This window comes from Mobula birostris, chromosome 24 (genome assembly GCF_030028105.1).
Source record: "Mobula birostris isolate sMobBir1 chromosome 24, sMobBir1.hap1, whole genome shotgun sequence".
Lineage (NCBI taxonomy): Eukaryota > Metazoa > Chordata > Chondrichthyes > Myliobatiformes > Myliobatidae > Mobula > Mobula birostris.
Window position 1 is genome coordinate 25,276,689 of NC_092393.1, and position 27,943 is coordinate 25,304,631.

The 27,943-nt window shown below is 39.6% G+C and overlaps 1 long non-coding RNA gene across 1 annotated transcript; it reads left to right on the forward strand.

Moving 5' to 3' along the window:
• Positions 1-797: 797 nt before the first annotated feature.
• On the forward strand, positions 798-21,677 carry LOC140187328 (uncharacterized). Its single transcript, XR_011883067.1, has 3 exons — positions 798-862; positions 6,368-6,431; positions 21,118-21,677. It is a non-coding gene; the product is annotated as an uncharacterized lncRNA (long non-coding RNA).
• The last annotated feature ends 6,266 nt before the right edge of the window (positions 21,678-27,943 follow it).

The following is a 27,943-nucleotide window of genomic DNA, read 5'->3' on the forward strand; positions in this document are numbered from 1 at the left end:
CCAAATTGCCCACATTGGCCTATAATCCTTCAAGCCCCTCCCTTCCATGTAAATAGCCAAATGCCTCTCAAATGTTGCAATGGTACTGCCTCGACTGCTTCCTCTAACAGCTTATTCCAGGTCCTCACTCCCCTCTGTGGAAAGAAATTGCCTTTCATTTCTTCTCTTCTCTTGTAGATGTGCCCTTCAATTTTGGTCTCCCTAATCCTGGGGAAAATGCTATCATCGTCTACGTAATCCATTCCCCTCATGATTTTATAAATTCCAAAGAATAAAGTTCCAGTGTGGTCAACCTCCCCCTATAATTCCAGGCAGCTTCCTCATAAATCTCTTCTCCACCCTCTCCAGCTTGACAATGATGTTCTTATAACAGGATGACCAAACTGTACACAATATTCTAAGTGTGGCATCACAAAAGTGAGTGTTGATGTCTAGTTTGGCAGTGTTAGGACAGCATTACACAGACACTAATTTACCGTCCTCTCGTTCCAACCTTAAAAAAGATTCACTATAAACATATCAGACAATTAATTGTAAATTATCTGGACTATATTAAAATAAACATTCTAACTCCATCTGCTGGCTGGATTTATTGTTTTAAATTGGTAATGCTACTTTCTATCATAACTGATTTGTTCTTTCAATGTATTGTACATTGTGTCATACATCTGAGAAAATTGTGTGTCAACCTACTAAAATTAGTAATATTTTGCAATTCATTTTTTTCCCCAGACTGTAATGGTGGATTTGATTCTAATATATATAGGCTTAATTGACTGTAACTTGTCAACCTGACTACATCTCTATGTCAGAGAGTAGAGGATTCTGCTTCCAGTTCTGTGCTTTGTGTAATCTGGATGAGGTATGTAATTGTGCTCTATTTTCCTGTTTAAAAATTCATAGCACCAAGTAAAAGGGAGTTCTGGGCACTTGTCTAATATTCCTTCCTTGATCAATATTTCAAAAGAGATTGTTGTCAATCACTCAATTGCTCCAAATGGAATCCAGAAAATATACTTTGACTGCTGAATATTCTGTCTGAACAATGGCTGCATCGTGAAATAATTCAACATTACCAGGAGTCACCTTGGGGATTATTTTGATTAGTTATCATAGATTATTGTGCAAAAGTCTTCATCCCCCTTGGAAGTTTTCATGTTTTATTGCTTTACAACATTGAATCACAGTGGATTTAATTTGGCTATTTTGACACTGATCAACAGAAAAATAGTCTTTCGTGTCAAAGTGAAAACAGATCTCTACAAAGTGATCTAACTTAATCACAAATATAAAACACAAAATATTGATTGCGTAAGTATTCATCCTCTTCAAGTCAGTATTTAATAAATGCACCTTTGGCAGCAATTACAGCCTTGAGTCTGTGTGGATAGGTCTCTATCAGCTTTGCACATCTGGACTCTTCAATTTTTCCCCATTCTTCTTTACAAAACTGCTCAAGCTCTGTCAGATTGCATGGGGATCATGAGTGAACAGCCCTGTTCAAGTCCATCCACTAATTCTCAATTGGATTGAGGTCTGGACTCTGACTTGGCCACTCCAGGACATTAACTTTGTTGTTTTTGAGCCTTTCCTGTGTAGCTTTGGCTTTATGCTTGGGGTCATTATCTTGCTGGAAAACAAATCTTCTTCCAAGTTGCAGTTCTCTTGCGGACTGCATCTGGTTTTCCTCCAGGATTTCCCTGTATTTTCTGCGTTCATTTTAACCTCTACCTTCAGGGCCTTCCAGGGCTGGTTGCAGTGAAACATCGCCACAGCATAATGCAGCCACTGTAGCTTCACAGCAGGGAAGATGTGCAGTGTTTGGCTTGCGCCAAACATAGTGGTTAGTCTGATGGCCAAAAAGCTTGATTTTGGTTTCATCAGACCATATAATCTTCTTCCAGCTGACTTCAGAGTCTTCCATGTGCCTTCTGGCAAAATCTTGCTGAGATTTCATGAGTTTTTTTTTTCAAAAGTGGCTTTCTTTTTGCTGTTCTCCTATAAAGCTGTGACTAGTGAAGCACCCGGTCAACAGTTGTTGTATGTGCAGTCTCTCCCATCTCAGCCACTGAAGCTTGTAATTCCTCCAGATCTGTCATAGGTCTCTTGGTGACCTCCCTCACTAGTCTCCTTCTTGCACGGTCACTCAGTTTTTGAGGATGGCCTGTTCTAGGCAGATTTACAGCTGTGCTATATTCTTTCCATTTCTTGATGATTGACTTGACTGTACTCCAAGGGATATTCAGTGACTTGGAAATTTTCTTGTATCCATCTCCTGACCTGTGCTTTTCAACAATTTATTTGCAGAATTGCTTGAAGTGTTCTTTTGTCTTCATGGTATAGTTTTTGTCAGGATACTGACTCACCAGTAATTGGACCTTCCAGATACAGGCATATTTTTAGTACAATCAATTGAAATACCATGACTGCCCACAAGTGATCTCCATTTAACTAATTATGTGACTTCTACAATTAATTGGCTGCACTGGTGATGATTTGGTATGTCATATTAAAGGAGGGTGAATACTTATGCAATCAATTGTTTTGTGTTTTATATTTGTAATTAATGTAGACCACTTTATAGAGTGTTTTCACTTTGACACAGAAGTGTCTTTTTCTGTTGATCAGTGTCACAAAAGCTATTTTAAATCCAGTGTGATTCAATGTTTTAAAACAATAAAACATGAAAATTTCCAAGGTGTGTGAGTACTTTTTATAGGCACTTATAACTAGGGTGCTCAAGACTTTTTCAGTGTACTCTAGTAATTTTATGTATTGCACTGTACTGCAGCCACACAAAAAAAAACAAAGTTTATACTGATAAACCCAATACATGTCTCCATTGTGGACTGAGAGTGGGAAAGGAGCAGGGAGAAGGGAATCATGGTTGGGAAAAGGAGAAGGCAGAGGGTAGGGAATGGAAAGCACCCACCGGAACATTCTGTGATGATCAATAAACAATTGTTTGGAAAAAAATGACCATCCCTGATGTCTCAGGATTGGGTGTGTCTGCACCCGCATCACCACCACCACCAACCCCTCCCCCCAACCCCCCCGCCCCCCCCGGCATCTGACACTTCTTGGGCCACCTGCCCCACAGCCCTTTCACGGTGCTACACCCTCGCCATTCCCAACATCCTTTGCTCCTGCCAGATTTATAAACTTGCTCCCCCCCCTCCACATTGACAAATATCATATCATTCAAAAGTCTTAGGCACCCTGGCTATATATATCTCTGTGTAAGACTTTTGTACAGTACTGTATCTTGAGCAAAAATGAATGGCATTTGCAAAAACAATCCATATTTATGCAGCATTTTCTACATACCCCGTAGTAAGTTATAGCTTGTTAAATATTCTGAAGTATCCTCCCCGTTTTAATGTTAGAAATGGGACCATCATTCACACCTAGTAAATTCCAAAAATACCATTGTGATTTTGATTAAATAATGTTGCTTTTTTGTGATAGAGAATTAAATATTGGCCAAGCAATAAATCTGTGTACTTTGAAAGTGTGCCGTGACATCCTCTGAATCTACCTTTATGCAGGCATCTCATACCCTCCAATGTAACTGCTTCTCAGTTGCCTCCACATTTGACCGTGATTGGAGATAGTTAATATCTGCAATGCTCACAGCATCTCTATTCAAAGAGAGTTTCCTTATAGTCAAAAGAAGATGTTTAACAAATCATCTTCTTGAACATTCATAGGTGAATAGTGGAATAGCTGGAAGACTCAGTAAAAGCCCCAGAAATCTTGGAACATATTAAGGACATAAGAAATAGGAACAGGAGTAGGCCGTCTGGCCCGTCGAACCTGCTGTGTCATTCAATAAGATCATGGCTGATCTGACCATGGACTCATCTTCATCTACCTGCCTTTTCCTCATAGCACTTAACTCCCCTGAAATGCAAAAATCTATCCAACCTTGTCATAAAAATATTTACTGAGGTAGCCTCCTCTGCTTCATTGGGAATAGAAATCTGGCACCAATAACACAGGTAGGAAAAGGAAAGAGGTCCTGAAGAGAGATTTTAGGGAGCTAGGCAAAAGCTGAAAAACAAAACCACCAGGGTCATCGTCTTGGGATTGCTGCCCATGCCACACACCCATGAGGGTAAGAGTCAGAACATTTGGCAGATAAATGTGTGACTGAGGAACTGGTGAAGGTGGCGGGGTTCAGATTTCTGGATCATTGGGATCTCTTCTGGGGATGGTGCAACATGTACAGAAGGAACATGTCCCACTCTGAACCCAAGAGGGACCAATATCCTTGCAGGCAGGTTCGCTAGAGCTGTTCAGGAGGGTTTGAACTAATTTGGCAGCTGGATGGAAACTGAAGTGAGGGTGCTGAGGATGGGGCAGTTAGTTTACAAACAGAAGCAGTGTGTAGTGAGACTGTTAGCAAGGACAAGCTCATGATAGGGCAAAATTGCAGTCAACGGGATAAGTAGCAATGCAATAGGGAGGACAAAATTGTAACGGTTGATGAATATAGGACTGAAATTGTTATACTTGAATGCACGTAGTACATGGAAGAAGGTAGATGAAAATGTAGCACAGTCAGAGATAGGCAGGTATGATGTGGGCATCACTGAGCATTGACTGAAAGAAGATTATAGCTTGGAGTGTAACATCCAACAATAGACATTGTATCAAAAAGACAGGCAGGTAGGCAGAGAGGATGGAGTGGATCTGTTGGTAAAAAATTAAATCAAGTCCTTCCAAAGAGATGACATAGGATCAAAAGGCGTAGAATCCTTGTGGGTAGAGCTAAGAAACTGTAAGAGTAAAAAGACTTATATACAGTAGCAAAGATGTGGGCCACAAGTTACAAGAGTAGATAGAAAAGGCATGTCAAAAGGGCAATGTTGTGATAGTCATGGGGGATTTCAATATGTAGGTAATGTTAGGGAGTATTCTGGAGTTAGGGTATATAGCAAATATTAATTTCAACAGCAACCAATCTTCAAATTTGAACATGGATTGTAGATTGAACAATAGCCTTCCTGGAGCTGCAGCCTAGGTTTGATCACCTGAGATGTCTGCATAGGGGTGAATGCAGGTAGAGAGTCAGTGGGAATTAACATTCATTTTGGATGTCTGGCGTATGGGTGTGAAGAAGGAGGTGGTTGAAAATTATATGTAATTCAAAGGAAGCTTTGTAGATACATTGCAACTATAGATTTGTCCTACTTTTGCCTTTATCTTCAGAATATAAAAATATCACGCAACATTGGGTCAGGGAGGCTTCTTCTTCCAAGGGTATTTTGAATAGCTGCTCATTTTGCTGAATTATCACTTCTATATCCACTAGCTTCAGCATCTCTCCGGTGACATTGCCCACAGCTACAACATTTTCGGGCTCATCCAGGATACGTTTGTATCCCATTGTGTGGCCAGTGATCTTAGCAGTCTAAGTGAGTAGATTTTAAATTAGTACTCACACTTAGATCTGCTCAGGTCAGTGATCATGTCATCATGCAGACCATGAACACGGCACAGAGGTGAACTAGTAGATATAAAAGTAATGTGTTATGTGTGCGTGCATTTATGTTTTTTTGTAAAAACCTAGACATTCTTGTGTTAATTTGGTGAATCAGGGCCAACAGTTTTGAAGGGTGGTTACTGACCATTCTTGCTTACTAATGGTCTATATATCATACTCGAAATTTTAGCAATTAGTTCCCAACTTTAACAAACTTAGAGACAGTTTTAGTTTTTTGTTATTGTTCAGAACTGAGACTCACACAAGAGTTGTTGTGGTTGGGTGAAACGGTCTTGGCAGCATGCAAGTTTTATAATCGTTACAAACAGACACACATATTTTTTTAGGTATTTAGGAATAATGCCCATAACAACATTTTGTACCACCTCAGAGGTTGGTAATAAGCCAATGCATTCCCCGCTGCCCATTGAGGGCTAGAAACACAGTTGAGCTGTGGCTGTAGCTTTCTAACATCGGAAGAGCTCTCCCCTATATTCTGAATGGGATGGAGATTCTTTCCACCACTTTACACAGTGTGAATTCATGCAGAATAATGTATGGGGCTAAGTGTGTGCAAACTGAATAGTTAAGTCAGTTCTCTGGGGAAGAAAAGGTCCTTGTTATTGTCCACAAATGATCTTTTTCAAGCTTTCTTGAAATGTACCTCCATAGTAAAGTAGTGATGTTCCTGCATAAAAGTGAAAGTTATTTTAATTTCTAAACAGCTGGAGCAAAGACTTATTTTAAATTCAGAGAATATGGAATGCTATAGAATCAGAACTGCAAACTGCCATGGTATGTTTGCAATTTTAGATTAAACAATCTGTCATTTTCCTTAATGAATAAGTATTTACATATATTAATTTCTTTTCTTCAAAGTGCGTGAAAACATTCTTTCAGCTTCTCATTAATACATGGAGAAGACTGTTGAATATTCATAGCGGTAAGCAACAGAGCCAACAATAGACTGCCTGAATGTTTGTATCTGAGAGTTTCAGCTCCAAGCAATTCAAAACCACTGAAACTGGAAGTGCCACTCAGGATATTTTTCTTTACTTTTTTCCCCCTCTCTTTTATGATAAGTCTCTTCTATTTTTAACTATTGCTCTTTTTTGTTGGATGTGTTGGAAGGAAGTGTTCAAAATTGCCTCTTCCTTTAACTCCCTCTTTACTTTTTGCTGCTAAATTTCTTTTCGTTATTCTTTGTTTGTAATGTTTCTATTAGTTTGCATTTCCCCTTGTCTCTAACATAGAATCATGGTACAATAGTATGACATGACATGTTTGGATTAGATTTACCTTATTTATCACAAGTACATTGAAATATCGAAACGTGCTTTGCGTCAATAGCCACCATCACCTGAGGATGTGCTGGTGGTAGCCCGCATATGTCACCGAGCTCCTTCAGACAGGGGCGAAATTCAACACCCTTCATTGGTGCAATAATAGCATTATATTAACCGTTATGTGACTGTGCTGCATCATAGTTGGAACAGCGGATGACCATTTGGTCCATCAGATCCATGACAGCCAAAAGGAGAGCAATTGAGGTTACTCCCTATCCTGGGCCTTTTGGGCTGTGGTTATTCAAGAGCTAATCCAGATAACTTTTAAATATAATGTTGGCTTTTCCCAGCATCATCAATTCAGAGAGCAAATTCCATATTACGTTACTCTGAGTGAAAAAAAAAGACAACTGCCTATAATTACAAAGCATCAATTAATTAAATCTACATCCCTTAGTTATTAACCTTTACAGCACAGGTTCTTTGCTGTAAAGAACAATGTAAAGTGTCCTAAGAAAGGGTCGCGGCCCGAACCGTCAATTGTACCTCTTCCTATAGATGCTGCCTGGCCTGCTGTGTTTCACCAGCATTTTGTATGTTTTGCTTGTTCTTTGCTGTCTTATCTTTCCAGGCCTCTCAGAAGTATACACAACGCAAATAAATCATATTCTGTTTCAATTGTTCAGAAATAATACAACCCCAGTCTCATAAGTCTCCTCGCATCATGATAACTCCTTAGCCCTGACAACATTCTCAAAACGCTCCATAACTTCTCTTGCACTATCGCAGCTTTTCAGTTAAGTGGTACACCAAGATTCAAGATTGCCTCATGTACATTTCCAGTATACACATGTAAAATAGAACAAAGTAATTGTTCTCTCTCTGGTTCAGAAAGAGCACAAAAATATACAGTAAGATAAAGAACACAATAATAATATAAAAACACAATAAATATAAGTATATAAGATAGATTGTACACATAGACTGATGTTATGATGTTAGGAACAGGAAAGTGGCAGGAAATGAGGAAGTAGTGGTGGTGAGGTTGATTTGTGAGTGGAGGTGCTGATCAGCCTTACTGCTTGGGGAAAGTAACTGCTTTGAGTCTGGTGGGGAGGCGAGGTGCATCCTGGCAATCTGAGGTCTGTTGGTTAAGGAGTCCAATACCCAGCTGCACAGTGCCAAACAAAAATCCAGAAAGAACATTCTGACATTCGCGTCCTTGTTTTCTTGGTGTGTCAGAGCCAGGTGCATGGCAGATGCTATGGCATCAGTTGTAGAGTGGTTCTGTGGGTAAGCATGTTGGTGAGTGTCCAAAGTGGCAAGAATGGAGCTTTTGATTTTGTTCCACTGTACTCTACGTATAGATAAAGTTATTTGTTATGGAAATCAAGCATGAATGCCCAACCTACCCTCACCCACCCATAAGACCATAAACATAGGTGCAGAATTAGGCCATTTGGCCCTTTGAGTCTGCTCTGTCATTTGGTCATGGCTGATTTATTATCCCTCTCAATCCTATTCTCCTGCCTTCTCCCCATAACCTTTTACGCCCTTACTAATCAAGAACCTACCAACCTCTGCTTTAAACATGCCCAACAACTTGGCCTCTGCAGATGTCTGTGGCAATGAATTTCACAGATTCCCCACCCTCTGGCTATATAAATTCCTCCTCATCACTGTTCTAAAGGAACTTGCTTGTAGTCTGAGTCTGCGCCCTCTGGCCGTAGACGCTCCCACTGTTGGAAAAGTCTGCTCCACATCCACTCGTTCTAGGCCTTTCCATAATATCCGCTCATTAGTGCAAACTCCAGTGAGTACAAACCCAGAGCCAGCAAATGTTCCTCATAGGTTAACCCTTGCATTCCCAGGATCATTCTTGTGAATCTCTTTTAACGCCAGGGCATAATTTCATAGATATGGGACCCAAAACTGCTCACAATACTCCAAGTGCAATCTGACCATTGCTTTATAAACCTCAGTACTACATCTTCATTTTTGTGTTCTGGTCCTCTTGAAATGAATGCTACCACTGCATTTGCCTTCCTTACTACCAATTCAACCTATAAGTTAACCTCTAGGGAATATTGCATGAGGACTCCCAAGTCTATTTACACCTCCAATTTCTGAATTCGCTACCTATTTAGAAAATAGTCTACACCTTTTTCCTGCTACTAAAGTGCATGCGCACCCACTTCACTGCACTGTATTCCATCTGCCATGCCTTTGACAATTCTCCTAATCTGTCAAAGTTCTTCTGCTTCCTCAAAACAGCTTGTCCCTCCACTTATCATCTACAAACTTGGCCCAAAACCATCAATTCTACCATCCAGATAATTGACATATAATGTGAAAAGCAGCGCCTCAAACACCAATGCCAGTGGAACACCACTAGTCACCAGCAACAAATCAGAACAGGCCCCTTTTATTCCCATCCTCTGCCTCCTGCCAGTCAGCCAATGTTTTCGCCATGCTAATATCTTTCCTGTAATACCATGGGGTCTTACCTTTTTCAGCAGGCTTCTGTGGTTCACCTTGTCAAAGGCCTTTTGCAATTTGAAGTAAACAATATCCACTGGCTCTCCTTTGTCTATCCTGCCTCTTATTCCTCAAATAATTCCAACAGATCCGTCAGGCATGATTTCCTCTTTAGGAAACAATGATAACTTTGGCCTATTTTATCCTATGCCTCCATGTGCCCCAAAACCTCATCCTTGGTAATGAACTCCAACATCTTCCCAACCACTGAAGTCAGGCTAACTGGCCTTTAATTCCCTGTCTTTTGCCTCCGTCCATTCTTAAAAGGTGGAGTGATATTTGTAATTTTCCATTCCTCTGGAACCATTCCAGAATCTAGTGATTCTTTAAAGATCACTACCAATGCCTCAAAATCTCTTCAGCTATCTCTTTTAGAACCTTGGGTTGTAGTCTATCCGGTCCAGGTGACTTTTCTGCTTTCAGACATTTTAGCTTCCCAAACACCTTATCCTTTAGCTTTTCTGCCTTCAGACATTTTAGCTTCCCAAACACCTTATCCTACTCTCCTTATGCCCCCCGACACTCTCAAATTTCTGACAACTGCTGGTGTCTTCCACAGTGAATGCTGACACAAAATACTTATTGAGTTTGTCTGACATTTCTTTGCACAACTCCCCTTCCCCCCATTACTACATCACTAGCATCATTTTACCAGCGGGTGAATGTCCACTCTTGCCTCTCTTTTATGTTATATACATTCTGAAAAATCTTTCTGCATATTCTTTAATATTATTGGCTAACTTACCTTAATCCATCTTTTCTCTCCTTCTTGTTTTTTTTTACTTACCTTCTGTTGTTTTTCAAAAGCATCCCAATCCTCTAGTTTCCAACTAACTTTTACTATCGTTGTGTGGTCTCTTTTGCTTTTATGCTGTACTTGACTTCTCTTGTCAAGCATAGTTGCCTCATGATAGCCTTTAGAATGCTTCTTCTTTTTTGTGATGAACCATACCTCCGCCAGTCATCCCTGCTAGTTTCCCCTTCCAATCAACTTTTGCCAGGTCCTCTCTCATGCCTCTGTAGTTCCCTTTACACAAATGTAACACCAATACTCTGATTTTCTCCCTCTCAAACTAGAGGTTGAATTCCATCATATTATGGCCAAGTCTCTTAAGGGCTCCTTTATCTTAAACTTCCTAATTAAATCTGGTTATTACACCCAATCCAGAATTGCTTTTTCCCTCATGGGCTCACCTGCAAGCTGATCTAAAAAGCCGTTTTGTAGGCACTCCACAAATTCCTTCTTTTGGGACCCAGCACAAACCTAATTTTCCTAATCTACCTACATATTGAAATCTACCATGACCATCGTAACTTTGCCCTTTTTGCATTCCTTTTCTGTTTCTGAACAACACATACATGCCTTTTCAATCTCCTGTTGTAATTTGTACCTCATATCCTGACTACTTTTTGGAGGCCTGCTTTTAAGTTCTGTCTGGGTCTCTTTACTCTTGCAAACCTTCCTAATGATTTGATTTGATTTTTTACCAACAAAGCCACCCAAGTCCCTCTGGCCACCTGTCTGTCCATTTTATATGATGTGTATCCTTGGATGTTAAGCTTTCAGCTGTGACCTTCTTTCAGCTACAACTCAGTGAAGCCCAGAACATCATACCTGCCAATTTATAACTGTGCTCCACGATCTTCTGCTTTATCTTGTCATATTTGATTGCATGCTGTATACATCTTCAGTCCTGTATTCAGTATCCTTTTCAATTTTGTTTCCATGTTACTGGAAGTTAAGTTCTTATCCCTTTCTAAACTTCTTTTTTTCTCAGGAGACTTCCGTAATCTCTCCTGCACTCTTCTTCCCTTTTACTTTTTCCTTACCTCCCCCACTTTCCTATTCTGTGCCTTGGGTAATTAAAAGAAAGTTTAATGTATATCTTCCTTATTACTGTATCACTCCCACTGCTAAATCCAACATACTCTTTACATGACCACATTAACAAATTATTATTGCGTCTCTTCTTTAGAATATTTTTATAGAAAGAAACTGTTTTATAGAAAAAAACGTATTTTGTGTTGTCATTTCTTGTGTTTCGGGTCTCAGATTTTATGATTTTATTCTCTATCTGGCTTTTTTTTGTATATCTCCCACCCGCTGCACAGCTTACAAAATATATTTTATTACCACTCTGCGTTCAGGTTTACCTGTCAGAGACAGGTTATAGTCCAAAGGAGGCTGTTCTGAAGTACAGTGCTTCTGGTTTTCTTTTTAGTTTAAGCTCCGCAGAGTGCTGCTGTTAGCTTTATCTTCAGCAAACGTGGTAACGTGCAAAGGTCAAGGGAAATACAATATTTGCTGTGGCTACACAATACCTCCAAGGTTACAGTTCCACAAGAACATCAACTGCAATTTGGACCCAGGGCATGCCCTTTTCTCACTGTTACCATCAGGCAGGAGATACAGAAGCCTGAAGGCACACACTCAATGATTCAGGAACTGCTTCTTCCCCTCTGCCATCCGATTCTTAAATGGACATTGAACCCAAGAACGCTCCCTCACTTTTTAAAATATGTATTATCTCTGTTTTTGCATGATTTTTAATCTATTCAGTATACGTATACCGTAATTTATTTATTTATTTATTATTTATTATTTTTCTTCTTCCATATTATGTATTGCATTGAATTGCTACAGCAAATTTCATGACACATGCCAGTGATAATAAACCTGATTCTGATTCTGAACAATGCAGGAGGAAGCTCAGGGCAGTTGGGTACTGTGACTCACCGTGCCATCGGATCCACAAAGAAACAGCACCTATAAGCATTACTGGACAGTGAAGGTCGTTGCAGGGATTTACAGCCCTCAAACTAGCATATCTCAGTATGAATACATATGTCTTTAGCTGCTAAAAAAAATTCATGTAGGTTTTCACAAATAAAAACAGTGGAGACGTTTTATGTTTAAGAAAAGCCATAACAACCTATTCAATGTACTCCATACACTGAACACAAAGCACAGTAAAATCTTTATGTAATTATGTCATCACACCAGATCAGCCTCTTAAAGTGAAACCCAAACTCAATATCAATGGTTATGAATTATGTACGTTTCCACCAATTATGTTACCCTACATTCAAAACTTATTAAAAATAATTAAAACAAGGAAACATTCAAGAATACCAGAAAATGTAAAATACAATTGAAGATATTACTTAATTGTAATACATAATTAACTTTATTAGTCTATAGCAATATAAATTGCCCGAAAAATTTTCCCTCTCCAGAGATTCTCAGTCATAGAAATGAATGAAGTTATTGAATGTGAGTTTGATTTGACATGATATGGGTTCAGAAAACAAATTCTGGTAAACTGTGGGAAGTCTGATGCTCTACTAGTGGACAGCATGAAGAGTTCAGCACTGGAGTGCAAGCTATTACTTACTGAGACAGTATTAATTGTTAACCAAATATGCATAAACTGGCTGCTGTAACTGGATAGGTAAGTGTCTGAACTTCAGGTGTAATCCTTTGAGATACTCTGAGGTCATGATAAGGTGCTACCTAAATGTATTTTAGTTTAGTTCTGAACATTACATACCTCATTAAGTCTTGCATAATTCAGTTTTACCATTTTAAATGTCATGTTCAATTGAAAAAGAAATGCCCTGAGCAGGACAAAATAAATATGAGTGAAGGCAACTCAGAATTTCTTCGGTGTATTGAAATCACTTTATATCAGATTGATTCAATTTGAACTTTCAGCTCAGTTTAATGTTCATTAATTTTGTTCTGATTAGCAGGGAATAGCAGGGAATTTGCTGCTTAAATCGAGTACAAAATCAATAAGTTCATACCAGATGTAACTGATTGCCTGAATAAAAAAAGAAAATTAATAACCTGAAGCAAATAAATGGCGAAGAACAATTCAAATAAACTAGGTCAGCTGCAAACAAGCAATAGACTGCAGTGCTGATATTTATAACATGAGGTGTTATTTTTCATTTAAAATTGCAGTTTACAGCAGCTAATGTAGTGGGGAAAATAAATAATTCCTCCTCATTCCAGCTTGGCAACAATAATGACTCACATAATTATTTGGAAAATTTGCACCATAAAAATAGGAAAGCATTATCATCAGTAACTGAATAATTATTACTTTGGTGCAATGTGAAGGTGGAAAAGAAGGGGTATTTTTTAAAGAACAGTACAATGTGAAAAATATTCAATTTATACGACTGAGGTACTTAACAGAACTGAGTTTATTTTGCAGACATCAAAAAAAGTAATTTAAAAATAAATTTAGTTAGACCTCACTGAATACTGATTGAAGATTATCTGACCTGCCCTTGTAACATGAGAAATAATTGGAGTGTCAGCTGTCAAATATGTATAGTTGAGCATTTTTGACATAATAGTGATGTGCTACTGCACTTAACAACAGAATTGTGGGCATACAGAGCATGTTTGTAAGCAGCACATTTTGGGATTGGAACAAACCATGAACTAAATCTGGAATCAATCTATATAGCTTTGTCCATCGTGATTAAACAGCAGCTAAGCATTTCACGTGCACTGCCTTGCCAAACTTTAGGATGGAATGGAAAAACTGAAAAATAAACGGATTAGAGTTTCATTATGACTTCAGCATTTGAGGTCATATGAAAGCAGTGTTGGAGAAAAGTAACAATTTCTCTAAAAACTTACAGACTCAATTTTATATTCAGAGGTTCCAACCAAACAGTGAAAGTAAGCTTTGGATTAAAAAGATTGATGCAAAGGTTTCTCACATATTCAGGAAAATATTTGGTGCAGATCCAGAATTTTAAATGCACCATAAACCCCTCTTTTTCTCTAGGAAATGAGTTTGCATTGTGGTAGTCCCCCATTTTGGAAGGTGAACAAATGTTTTGAGCAACTGACGCCGTGCTGAGAGCATCTACTCAATACAAACAATGCAGTTCATGTAGTTTGCTGCTGCCATGCTGATCCCCAGTGCTTGTTCCTTCCACTCAAGCATGTGGGCCTTTGGCTGTCATGAATAGAGCACAGAACCTCTGTCTCCACTATTTCTGTCCCCAGAAAACAGCAACAATCTCACAAGCCTTTCTCTGATTTGCATTTTAAAGCCATTTGAGTGTTTTACTTCTTGTTTATTTCCATCCACAAAATAAATAAAACCTTTCACAGAGTAAAGGAATTCCAGAGTGGCCATGCAAATTAAATCCTGAATTTCTTTAATGTGTTCTTGGCTAATGAATAAGATCAAAGCATTAAAAAGTTTGAACATACAATGAACTCACTCAGTAAGAGTCGGTAAAGTACTATAACTTCATGGAAATTTGCTGATTTTATTTTCTTGCTTCTATCTTTTTGTCTCAAAGCTTTATCTTCTGTCATGAAAACTTATTTGATTCCAGTGTGAATCCTAAACCAGTGAACGGATGCAATTAGGCAGAGGGGAGAGTTTCAGATAATTTACATTGAATTAAGTTAATTTAAATGTATTTAATTACATTAAATGTTTTCTGCTGTTTTTGAATGCATAATTTTATGAGTTAATTTATTTTCAAGCAACCAATTCCCAATAATTCATAAAATTTTTGAAGACATTTGCAACCATTCATAATCTATTAAGTTTGACAGCTGATTAAACCTTCTTATTGCTGCAGAAGATGTTTTAAGACTGACAGGAAGAAACTTATTCCCAGACGGTATTTCCTGTTTTACTGACCAGAAAACCTCCGCAAATTCCTCCTCCATTTTACCTGACAAGAAACAGGAGTCATAAATAGAACTTGAAACTTGGGTTTTAAGGTTGATTTTTCAGAACCCTCCCAACTGCTGTTTGGATTACCACCTTTACAATATGATTTGAATACCTATTTTGGAACAGTGAGAATCATTCACCATCTGCAAAGTGACCAAACCGTTTTTGTTTATTTATTTAGTGATACAGCATAGAGTAGACCCTTCTGGCTCTTCGAACCGTGCTACCCCAGCAAACCCTGACAAGCCCAATTAACCATACCCTAAACATGGGCCAATATACAATGACCAATTAAGCTATCCAGTACTCGAGGACACTGGCGGAGCAGAGAAAACCCACGCATTCCACAGGGAAAATAGGCAGGGACTCCTTACAGGAGGGCACTGGAATTGAACTCTGAACTCTGAACTGTAGTAGCGTTGTGCTAACCACTATGCTGCCATGGCGGTTACTGCGTTCTCTCACAGTACGTTCTTCTGCTGTTAATAGTTTCCTAAGGCAGCAGCGCAGTCATTTAGGAAACATGAAACATACTCCCTGATTTCTGCATTTAATGATTCAAAATTTAACAAAGGAATATCTTTGGTTAAAATTCTCATCCAGTTTTCCTTTCTACCTAGTAGTGATTGTTCAGCCAAGACTTTGGTATGAGAAGAATGGCACTGGATATGTTCCCCATTAAAACATTAGACCACACACACACACACACACACACACACACACACACACACTCTCTTGTGTACATGATAATTTAGCCTTAAGTATACACATTACAAACTACTAAAGAGACAGAGCTAAAGAGATGCTGATAGTGGAGAAGAAATAAGCAGCCATTGTTTGAAAATGGATGTAATTATCAGTAGCAACATTCCTGCCTAAACCTGTTACAGCAATTTTAACTTTGTAAACTTAAATGCCTAAAACATCACTAAAGATGAAATTTGATCTCAGGAGTTCTGTACTGAAGGCAATAGAAGATATTTCTGTTCCACTAATATTAGTTTACTTCATTGTAAACAGTGATACAAGTGTGAGGAAGCAAAATCTACTGTTAGTTTCATCCATAATCCTATTGTTGCCAGGGTATAGCAACCCTTAAAGTGAATGATCAGCCTTCCGGCTGACACGTAGAATAACACTAGTCAATGTGCTACATTGCCTCTTTTCATTCGTATCTGAGCACTGTCCAATTGTTTGATCTTATGACTGAAAGTTGGTGTGTATTTAATATTACAGCAACATTTCAGTAATATTGCAATTATATTGTTTGATTAAGCATTCTTTGTTGTTTACATAATTCATTATGTGTTATATGTAAAAGTATGATAATGGTACATATCATTACGAAACCACATCATGAGTGCATGCCTCACTAAAATAAAACTAAGAGTAGACATGTTATTTTAAAACCGCAAACACGAGGAAATCGGCAGATGTTGGAATTTCAAACAACACACATAAAAGTTGCTGGTGAATGCAGCAGGCCAGGCAGCATCTCTAGGAAGAGGTACAGTCAACGTTTCAGTCTGAGACCCTTCATCTGAAACGTCGACTGTACCTCTTCCTAGAGATGCCGCCTGGCCTGCTGCGTTCACCAGCAACTTTTATGTGTGTTAGTAGACATGTTATTCCCAGCTCCTTGTTTGTCTTTGAAATAGTTTTATGTTTTAGGGTTACAAAACATAACATGGCGACAAGTAAACTTTAAAATGAGCCTTCCTGTTGGAGTGCAGTGCGACATTAGAGTTTTTTTTTAAAAGTGCAGCTTGTTTTCTTTGCATGAGGAGAGAAATGGTCAAGTTAAAAAAATGTGCAGCATGATTTTTCTTCACAGAAGGCAGAAAATGGATGAAATTCACAAAATCATTAACAGTGAGTACCGGGTGATAATCACACAACAGATAACCAGCTGATGTGTACTGAGCAAATTGAGCAGTATTTTAAAGCAAGTGAAATAGCAAATGAGAAATGAGTGCCAGTTTGCTGGAATGCAATAGGTGGTAGAGAATACAGTTTGCTCAGAAGTTTAACTGCTCCAACCAAACCAGCTGAAATGAATGTTGTTGATATCATGAAAATAATACAGGAACATTTAGAACTGAAACCATTGTTGGTTACAGATCACTTTAGGTTTCGTAAGCTGTATCAAAATGAAAGGGAATCCATTTCAGCTTACTTTGTTAAATTGAAGAAATTGAGCATTGCTAGTTCAGTGATGGACTTAATGATGTGATGAGAGATAGATTAGTTTGTGGAATCTTACAAGAAAGCATTCAAAAATAGCTCCTAACTGAAGCTCAATTCACACTTAAAAGAGCAGTTGAAATCACTGTATCAATGGATATAGCAGACAGAGATAAAATTGAGTTGTAGTCAGGAATGAAAGTGAGCATGCTTGTCTGGAGTTACAATGGCACACAATAGCAACTCCTTTGAGTTCATCTATGAAAACAGCTTAATTTCTCTCTTCGATGTCTCTCTTTTGCCTTTGCAGGGTGGATAGGGTTCTGCTGAAAACTCTGACCTGGAGTTACACTCAGACTTCAGTTCTTTGTCATGGTGGGAACCACTTCCAGGGGATCATGATCAGCTGCTTTTCGAAATCCCAGGAATGTGACCTGGAAGACGAGAGCGCCTTCAGGGTTCTAATGTTTCATGGCCCTGTTGACGAGTTGATTCTAAGCTGGTGGCACTGACTGAAGTGTCGCGGGAGAGAACGGAACATCAAGAACAGTGGATTGGCTGTTAGAGGCTCTGCTCTCAGTGAATCACGCTCTCTCTTTCTCTTTTGTTGGTGGGGGAGAGCTTGTTGCCAATTCTCTGGTCGGAGAACTCAGAAAAGAAAGCGGCGTGACGGACTTTTAACACCATAAATCAGAGAGTTGTTTTGTTATGTCTCCCCTCTCGCTGTGAAAGGGTGACACCTCTCTGTTGCTTTATTGGAGAGCCTGTGGTATGCTGAATTGTCGTGTGAACGATTAATTTTTGTTGTACTGCAGATCATGGTCTTGATTTGGGGCTTTGGTAATTCATTCTTGGTGGGTGGAGGATGCTGATTTTTTTTTGCGGAAGTGGGTGGGCTGGGGGAGGGTCATTGCTGTCCTGCTGCCTGTGCATTGGAGAGCGGAGATGGGGGGACCTGGGGTTCTAACATTTTAACTATCACTCATTCGCTGGGGCACTCTTCTGTTTCCTTGGCCTTCTGCGAAGAACAAAAATTTCAGGATTCATGTGGATTTTGCTGGAACATTCATGGGTACAAATTACTTGGTAGTAGTGGAAGCAGGTACACAATGGCCAGAAGAGTTCCCAAGAGCCTCCACCGCAACCTCACACACTGTTGGTGTGTTAAGAAGCTTCTTCTCAAAGACTGGCGTTCCAAAACACTTAGTCAGTGACAATGGACCACTGCTAAATTGCAGAACGGTTTCAGATTTTTTCTGAAAATTAATGGAATAAGATATACCACCCAGTTACATATGGCTTGTCAGAATGTTTTGGCCAGTGTCTATAGAACACACTGTGAGCAATGTCAACAGAATGCACTACGCTAACACTGTATCAGAAGCTCACCAAGTTCCTCTTTACATATCACAATGCAGCACATTCCACACCTGACAACTCAACAGCTATGCTGCTTCTGGAACATCCCTCGTGCTCACGCTTGGATCTCCTCGTATCCAGTCTCCGAAGAAGTATGCAGACAAACAGCTGAGAGAAACTGAAGGGTCCTCAACCAAGGAGGTTCAATGTTTCACTTTTGGACGAGCAGTGCTGGTGAGGGACTACAGATGTGATCAAAAATGGATACTTGGAAAGATAAAGGACAGAAATGGACCACTCTCCTACACTGTGGAGATCATGTCCGATGTCACCTGGAGACAACACATCAATGAGTCGAGGAGAGCAGAGTCCATGTTTAGGGAAGAACGGTGTCCAGAGCTGTCAGAACCACTTCCTGCGTTCTCACAGTCAGCTCCTACAACCACCACTGGTTTGGACTCAGAACCTGAGGTTGTTTATTTGCCAAGCAGAGTGACCCAACCCCTGTCAGTAAAGACATTATCCCACAAGATTAAGACACCTTCCACAGTGATAAAGTCTTTCGGCCTGAACGGGATATGTTTAAATTTACTATGTTGTAGATATCTATATAGTAATTATATTATATAGAATACTGTAAATATATAATTGTATATATATGTATATAAGTTGAGATGTATTGTATATTGAGTTGGAATTTATAGCTAAGCATGAAGGATCATTGTGTATTTAATAGTTCAGTATTATTTGTGTTATATGGTAAATATACTGTTTGGTGAAGCATTCTTTGTTGTTTACATAATTCATTACAGGTTACATGTAAAAGTACACAAATGGCATACAACATTACACCACCACATCGTAAGTGCATGTCCCACTAAAGTAAAACTAAGAGTAGGCACATTATTCCTGGCTATGTCTTTTTTGTTCGACTAGTTTTACGTTTTGGAGTTACAAAATATAACAAATGTGTTGGTGCTTTTCTGGACTGGCAGCTTATCCCGACATGGGCATCATCTCAGCCATGTTGAACAAATAACAGCAATCCTGTTTCTTGAGAACTCTAAAAAGTGTTCCTCCTTTTCACAGCCCCAGTGCACCCCAGGCAAAGCCCTCCACTGAGTGTCTTGACAAGAAAGGAGCATCCATCAAAAAGACCTCACCGCCCAGACCATGCCCTCTTTTTGCTACTATCATTCTGCAGAATGTACAGAAAGTTTGGATCCCATAGCATCAGGGTCAGGAATAGATCTTACCCTACAACTGTTAGGCTTCTAAACTGGTGTTAATAATTTCATTCACCACGACTCTGAACTGATTCTATGACCTACAGTCCTGTAGATCTACAAACTACAGGACTCTCTACAACTCATGTTTTTTTAGCATTATTTTTATTTACACATTTTGCCTTCTTTTGACATTGCTGTTTGTCAGTCTTTTACTGTTTATGGACTGTGTATCTTTTTCATAAAGTTCTATTGCAACCAATGGGAAAAAAGAATCAAGATTCATTTACAAACCTTTAATTGACACAATTAAACAGTGGGTGTTAAAGTGATGCCAGAACATCAATGCCAATAAATTTTTGTAATGGTTTGGAAGACTCGTATTTGCGCCAAACCATCATCTGACTCTAACCTCTGTTTCTTCTTTTATGATCCTTCTTACTTTCAGCTCCGTGGGCATAAGCAAGCAAAACCATCATTCACTACAAAGCAGAAGAGACTATACTGCGTGATGTCTGGTCAGTTAGTTAGCAGTATGTGAAGGCGACAAATCTTTTTTTTATAGGTTTTTCAGTACCCTCAACCTCGCTATAAAACCAATAAAGGAAAGAACAGCAATAAGATTAAAAGTCATGAGGGAAGACAAGCTTTCCATTCTTTGTGAGAATAACCTATCTTTGATATCCTTTGTATTCTTTCATCTTACGACCATAGAATTATGTCGCCATGTATTAGCCATGCCTGTCCTGGGAAAAAGTCTCTGGCCGTCAAAGTTCAAAATTCTAGTCAATTTATTATCATATCTATATCTATCTATCTATATATATATATATATATATATATATGTGTGTGTGTGTGTGTATGTGTGTATATATATATATATGTGTGTGTATGTTTGTCACTGTATACTATCTCAGATTCATTTTCTTCTGGGCATTTGCAGTAGAAACAAAGAAATATAATAGAATCAATGAAAAATGATGCACAATGACTAACAAACTTCCAATATGCAATAGAAGACAAATTGTGCAAATTTAAAAAAATAATTAGTAAGTTAATAAATAATATTGCGAACATGAGTTATCAAGTCCTTGAAAGTGAGTTCATAAATTGAGGAATCATGTCAGTGTTGAGATAAGTGAAGTTATCCATACTGGTTCAGGAGCCTGATAGTTAAATGGTAATAACTGTTCCTGAACACAAAAAAAGATGAACAATGCTACCCTGAGAGACAGCTTCAAGATAGCCAACAAAACTGTTTCTTTCACTGCTGTTACGTCTTCTTTTTATTTTAAATGTGCTTCTTGTCCTGTTAGAGCCTGTGACCTACAGTTTGAAGATGGATTAAGTGGTCGGGTGCTTTGCTGTCTCCAAGATGACTCCAGGAGGTGGGCGGCCTCGAGGCCGAGGAGCTTAGAAACCATGATCGACTCCATTTCTTGCTGATCTCGCCAATTAAAGCATCAAGGAATATTGAAATATCGAGGCAGATGCAGATGGCAAGTGAGTGTTCAACGCTGTCTACCAGCCTCTCTCTCACTGCTACCAGAGGAAGGTGGCTGTGTGTGACAGTCTCTCACTTGCTGGTCCAAAGGGAAGGCCCCCGTGTTCATGTGACCTCTCACTCCCTCAATGCTGTCAGAGGATGGTACTGAAGTTCTGGGTCTGCAATTTATCGATTGGACTGTAGCTCACTTGGACTCTTCCAGTTTTATGTTTTTATATTCTGTGTTTTCACAGATTCTTTCTCGTTGCTGTTTGTGTGAAATGGTATTTTGCGCTTGGGCGAGTTGATGTTTTTGTTTGAATGGCTTCCATGGTTTCCTTTTCTCGTTGTCGAATCTTAGAGCTGAATGCTGTATACATACTTTGATAATAAATGTACCTTGAACCTTGAATCATGGTGTGGGACATAAGTTCCTGTACCTCCTTCCTGATGACAGCAGCGAGAAGAAAGCATGGCCTGGATGGCAGAGGTCTTTGGTGATGGATCAAATTCAAAATCAAATCAAATTGAAGTTTAATTATCATTCAACCAGACATGAATGAAGCCGAATGAAACAGCTTTCCTTCGGGGTCAAATTGCAAAATATATACCACACATGAATCAGAATAGCGAGCAAAAAAATATAGTCATGCAAAAAAACATATCTGTAGCCCAAGTCCCTGAGTGACATGTCTCACAAATTGATGGTGTAGCTCTTGGCTGTGCGCAGCCACTGCAATCCAGTCTGTCATTTCACTGATTGAACACTAGAAGGCAGCACCTACTGGAGAGGCTAGCCCCCAGTTTAGCACAGATGCCTCGCGACATCATCTTCACTTTCTCCTTTCCTGGACTGCAGCAGCAAGCCCACAGCTTCAGGCTTAGTCCTCACTACAACTGAGGCTATGCAGCTTCCCCGCCACCTGTCGTGCCACCAAACAAGGGTAACAGGCCTGCAGCATCTTACATTATCACTGTCTAACAGGATCTTGCAGTTGCAAGCTGCTTTCCTGTGCCTGGACTCCTTGTAGATGTGTTGAATAGTGGAAAGGACTTCTGCTGTGATGGACTGGACTGTATCCACTACTTTTTGTGGGATCTCCATTCTTGGGCATTGGTGTTTGTATATCAGGCCACAATACATCTCAGTCAGGATACTCCCCACCGTACATCTATAGAAGTTTGTCAAAATTTTAGATGATATGCTGAATCTGAGAAAGTAAAGGCGCTGCCATGCCTTATTTGATACATGCCTTTTGTCTTATCAACTGTCAATTTGCCTCTCATTCTCCTTCCCTTCAAAGAGGAAAGCCCTATCTTGTTCAACCTATTCTGCCTTCAAGTTTCACCTACCAGGTAGATCACTTCACGCTTTTCCAGGCTGTACTCCATCTGCCACTTCTCAGCCCAGCTCTGTATCCCGCCAATGTGCTATTGTAACCTACAACAGCCTTCTACACTATCCACAATACCATCAACCTTTGTGTCATCTGCAGACTTATTAACACACCCTTCCACTTCCTCATCCCATTAAATTATAAATATCCCAAAGATCAGAGATCCCAGCACAGGTCACTGTGGAACATCGCTGGTCACTGACCTCCAGGCAGATTATGGCCTCTCTACTAGCACCATTTGCCTTCTGAGGAGAAGCCAATTCTGAATTCATACAGACAGTGTTCCCTGGATTCCATGTCTCCTGACTTTCTAAATAAGTCTGCCATGGGGAACATTATCAAATGCCTTACTAAAATCCATTATACATATTATCCACTGATTTGTCTTCGCCAATATGTTTTGTCAATTATTTGAAGAATTCGATCAGGCTCGTGAGACACAAAGCTATGTTGTTTATCCTTAATCAGACTATGTTACTCCAAATGCTTGTAAGTTTTGTATTTAAGAATCCTCTGCATAGTTTTCCCACTACTGGTGTAAGACTCACCGTTCTATAATTCCCAGAGTTATCCCTACTCCCTTTTCCCTTTTTTGTACGAAGGAATATATTTGCCACCCTCTAATTATCTGTTACTACTCCTGTGGCATGTGAGGATGCAAAGATTATTGCCAAAAGTGCAGCAATTTCTTCCCTCACTTCCTGTAGTAACCTGGGATATATCCCGTCTGGCTCCAGGAGCTCATCTATCCTAATGTTTATCAAAAATTCCACCAAATCCCTTTTTTAACATCTTGTTGTACAATGACCTCACATTCATCAAGGTCCTTTTCACTGGTGAATACTGAAGCAAAGTATCCATTAAGGACCTTCCCTGGTTCCTTCAATTGCAGGCATATGTTTCCTCTTTAATTCCTGATTGGTCCTACCCTCACTCTAGTCATCCTCCTGTTCTTCAAATTTGTGTAGAATGCTGTGGGGTTTTCCTTAATCCTACTCAACAAGGCCTTCTCATATCCTCCTCTAGCTCTCAAAAATCCATTCTTAAGCTGCTTCCTATTTACCTTATAATTCTCAAGAGCACTGTCTGATCCTTATTTCTTCAACCTTAAGTATAATTCCTTCTTCCTCTTGACTAGATGTTTGACATCTTTTGTCAATCATGATTCCTTCACCCTACCATCATTTCCCTGTCTCAGTAGGACAAACCTATCCAGAACTCTAGGTAAGTACTCCTAAACAACTCCCACATTTTTATTGCGCATTTTCCTGAATACATCTGTTCCCAATTTACACTTGCAAGTTTCTGCCTAATGGCATCATAATTTACCCAATTAAATACTTCCCTATATTGTCTGCTCCTATCGCTGACCAAGGCTATGACGAATGCCAGGGTGTTGTGGTCACTGTGTCGGAAATGAATCACTGAGAGTCCTGTCACCTGACCAGGTTCATTACCCGGTACTAGACCCAGTGTGGCTTCTCCTCCAGTCCACATATTGTGTCAGGAATCATTCCTGGACACATCTAACAAATTCTGCCACATCTAAACCTTTTGTACTCTGGAGTTGCCAATCAATATTAGGAAGGCTGAAGTCACCCATGACAACAACCTTATTATATTTGCACCTTTCTAAAATCTGCCTCCCGATCTGATCTTCGGTGTTGCTATAATTATTGAGGATTCCATATAATACACCAAGTGGAGTGATCATTCCCTTCCTGTTTCTGACTTCCACCCACACTGACTCAGTAGTCAATACCTCCACAAAATCCTGCCTTTTGGCAGCAGTGATACTATCTGTAACAAAAATGATTTTAAAACTCGTTCTGTGTGCTTTTCCGATTCAGCTCAGGGTATGCACATATGCATTCGCAAACAAAGAAGACACCACACACACCTGTTCAAGGACACAAGAAGACACTTAATTAGAACTAGCACAAATGCAATGAGAAAGGAAAACAAAGGTAAAAGTAGTAGCAGCACAAAATCAGGACAATACTTATCATCTGCTAAACTAGCCCATCTCCCCCGTGTCAGAGGGGAGCCACAGATCTGACAATCTGACACACAGCTTGTTTTCTCTTTCCCTCTCTAGCTCTGACTCAACGTATTCTGACTCGCTCGACATACTTGTCCCTATCTCCTTTGGTTCTTAGCACTAGCACCGACCATGACCTAGCCTAAGGCAAAGCTCTCTCCTGCACAGAGTGGCTCCTTTATACCCTTCAAAACCTCTTCCTTTTCATCCCGTGATGATACCTGCTGCAGTCCCTTTATCTCTTATGACCTTCAGCCCAGACAAACATGTTTTTCACCACTTTCCACTATTATATTTGCCCAGACTTGTATTTCCTCGATTTTCTCAAAACATTGCCGCGGACTGGTTCTCTTGTACTTCCTCAGAACAACCCCACTCCAAGCTAACAACATTTTATCTTACCATATACCAAGGAGGAATTACATTTAACTCTTTCCTTACAATTCTTCTTCCTTACAAGCTACTACCATTAGTGGTGGTGGTGGGGTGTTCCCTTCCTGTTTCTGACTTCTACCCACACTGACTCAGTCGATAACCCCTCCACAAAATCACACCTTTCTGCAGATATGATGTTATCCCTGAGTATTAATGCCACTTCCCCACCACTTTTACCTTCTTCCCTTCCCCTTTTGAAACATTCCGGCTCTTGTGACAGCCAAACCTCTGTAATGGCCACAATGCTGATGTTCCATATAGAAGTTGCTTGGTATTTCTTTCTGTGTTGAAGGCACCATATTGACCAATGGACAGATGTATGCAAATATACTGTATGACATTGGCAAATGTTGCCCAATATGCACCATTGGACCAAAAAGTCATATTGAATGACTCACTGGCCAATTCAAGAACCTAGCTGTTGATCTTACCTTTTAAATTGAAACTTATCTTTTACTAATCCCTTAGTGGGAAGCTATGAGAGTTCACTAGGTTGGAAGAATTGCAAATGAATTGCTACTTCATCTAAAAGGATTGCTTGAGTACCTGTATGATAGATAGGTAAGACCTACAATGTTGGGAACTGTTGTTGTGTGAATGGAATCACCGGAGAGAATTACTGTTAGATACAAAGCAGCTTCTTTATTCGACAAAACAAGGTACAGCAGGCATCATACGGAGATGCTTTCGATGGAAAGGTCTGCTGACCCATCATGGGGCTCGATATTTATTTGCTAAACACAAGTGATAATCCCATATTTACGAAGTATAGACAATGCTTTCTTTTGAAACTACATACAAACTTCACACCTTCGGATTCGCATCGATCCCACAGACACCAGCAGTGACGAGTCTGGGATACATAGCTTTTAGGAATGCATTGTTCCAAATTAAATCCTCAATGCATTATCAAGGAACAGAAGACCGGTAGCCAAAGCCATTTGCTAAATGTAAATGACCTAAACCCAAAAATCACTCTAACAGGAACCTGATTTCTTCCAAACTCTTCCATTGAAACCAATGGAACAGAATTGCAAAGACAGGAAAAAACACCTATTCGTTCTTATGTAGCACATTGAAAAGTCTGTAGGTAGATAAGTCACCTGGACCTCATGGACTACGCCCAAGGGTTCTGAAAGAGATAGCTGAAGCATTAGTATTGATCATGCAAGAATCACTAGATCCTGGAATGGTTCTGGAGGACTGGAAATTTACAAATGTCACCTACACTTTAAGATGGGAGGGAGGTAAAAGAAAGGAAATTATAGGCCAAAGCAACATATTCAGCAGGTCAGGCAGCATCTGTGGAAATAAATGAACAGTTGATATTTGGGCAGAAACTCTTCTTTAGGACTGGAAAGAAAGGGGAAAGATGTGGGAATTAAAAGGTGGGAGGGGGAAGAAAGATAGAATGAAGAATGGGAGAGGCCATGGACCATATTCCTTCTGGATAGCCTCTAACTTGTTGGCATGAATATTCACTTCTCTTTCCAGTAAATTAAATTTTTCCATCCCATTCCCTCTTCTATTTCCCAACCTGCCCTCTTACCTCTTTTAACCTCCCACTGGTGCCCCACTTCCTTCCTTCCTTCCCCTTCTCCTATGGTCCACTCTCCTCTCCAATAAGATTCCTTCATCTCCAGCCCTTTACCTTCCCCACCCTCTGGGCTTCACCTACCACCTTCTAGCTATCCATCTAGCTGTCCTCTGCTCTCGTCCCCGCCGACGCAGCCTTGCTCGACGTCTCAATCGGAGGTTAGTAATGGAGTTGATCACGGGCTCGTACCCCATCTCCAGCCTTCCAGACCTCCAGGCTGCACACTTCGCTTGAAACCTCATAGAACACTTTCGGAGACTGCAACACGCCAGAAACCTCAATCAGCCCAAAAACACACTATCAAAATGTCAGTTATAGGTTCCGATCACACGCAGCTTAGTAGAAAATCATTTCTGAAAGAAAGAGAAGTAAATGAAATAAAAGAAGCAGTTTCATGAACTGTCTACAGGATGTCGCTGTTGGTCGCATTGTTTGCTGGAGCCATCTTGGGATAGGCTGTGGAGGCCAAGTTATTGGATATATACAATGCAGAGGTTGATAGGTTCTTGATTAGTAAGGGCATCAAAGTTTATGGGTAGAGGGCAAGACAACGGGGTTGAGAGGGATAATAAATCAGCCATGATGGAATGGCGAAGCAGATTTGATAAGTCAAATCGCCTAATTCTGCTCTTATGTCTTATGATCTTTTGGTCTAATATTTAATCTTTTGTTTGTGTATGAATTTCAAAACAAATGTCTGTCAAATTGTTGGCAGGGACCTTTATTATCAAATCCATATTGGTTGAATGCTTCCCAGTACTCCTTCACTCAGTTTGTAGTGATGATCCTGAGTCTCCATTTGCCTCTCACTTTAATTTTCCATGACACCTCCACTCATTTGATTTGCTACACTGCTTCAGCAAAGCCCAGTGTAAACTCGAGGAACAGCATTTCACTTTCTCTCTAGGCACTTTGTAATTTTTGTGACTCAGTCGTAAATTCAACCATTTCAGATTCACCAACCTTTCATGTCTCTGTCAGAACTAGCCAATTCTGATCTTTAATCAGTAATATCAACTTGTTTTTCTCTCCTTGATGCCTCCTGAACTACTGGATATTTCCTGTATTTGTTTTATATAATAATTTTAATTACTTTTGTGAACTGAATCTTACAGTTTGAATATTGCTTTTGCTGTTTTCTTTCTCTTCTCTAGCCTTACTCATCCTTCCCTATTTACAACTCCTC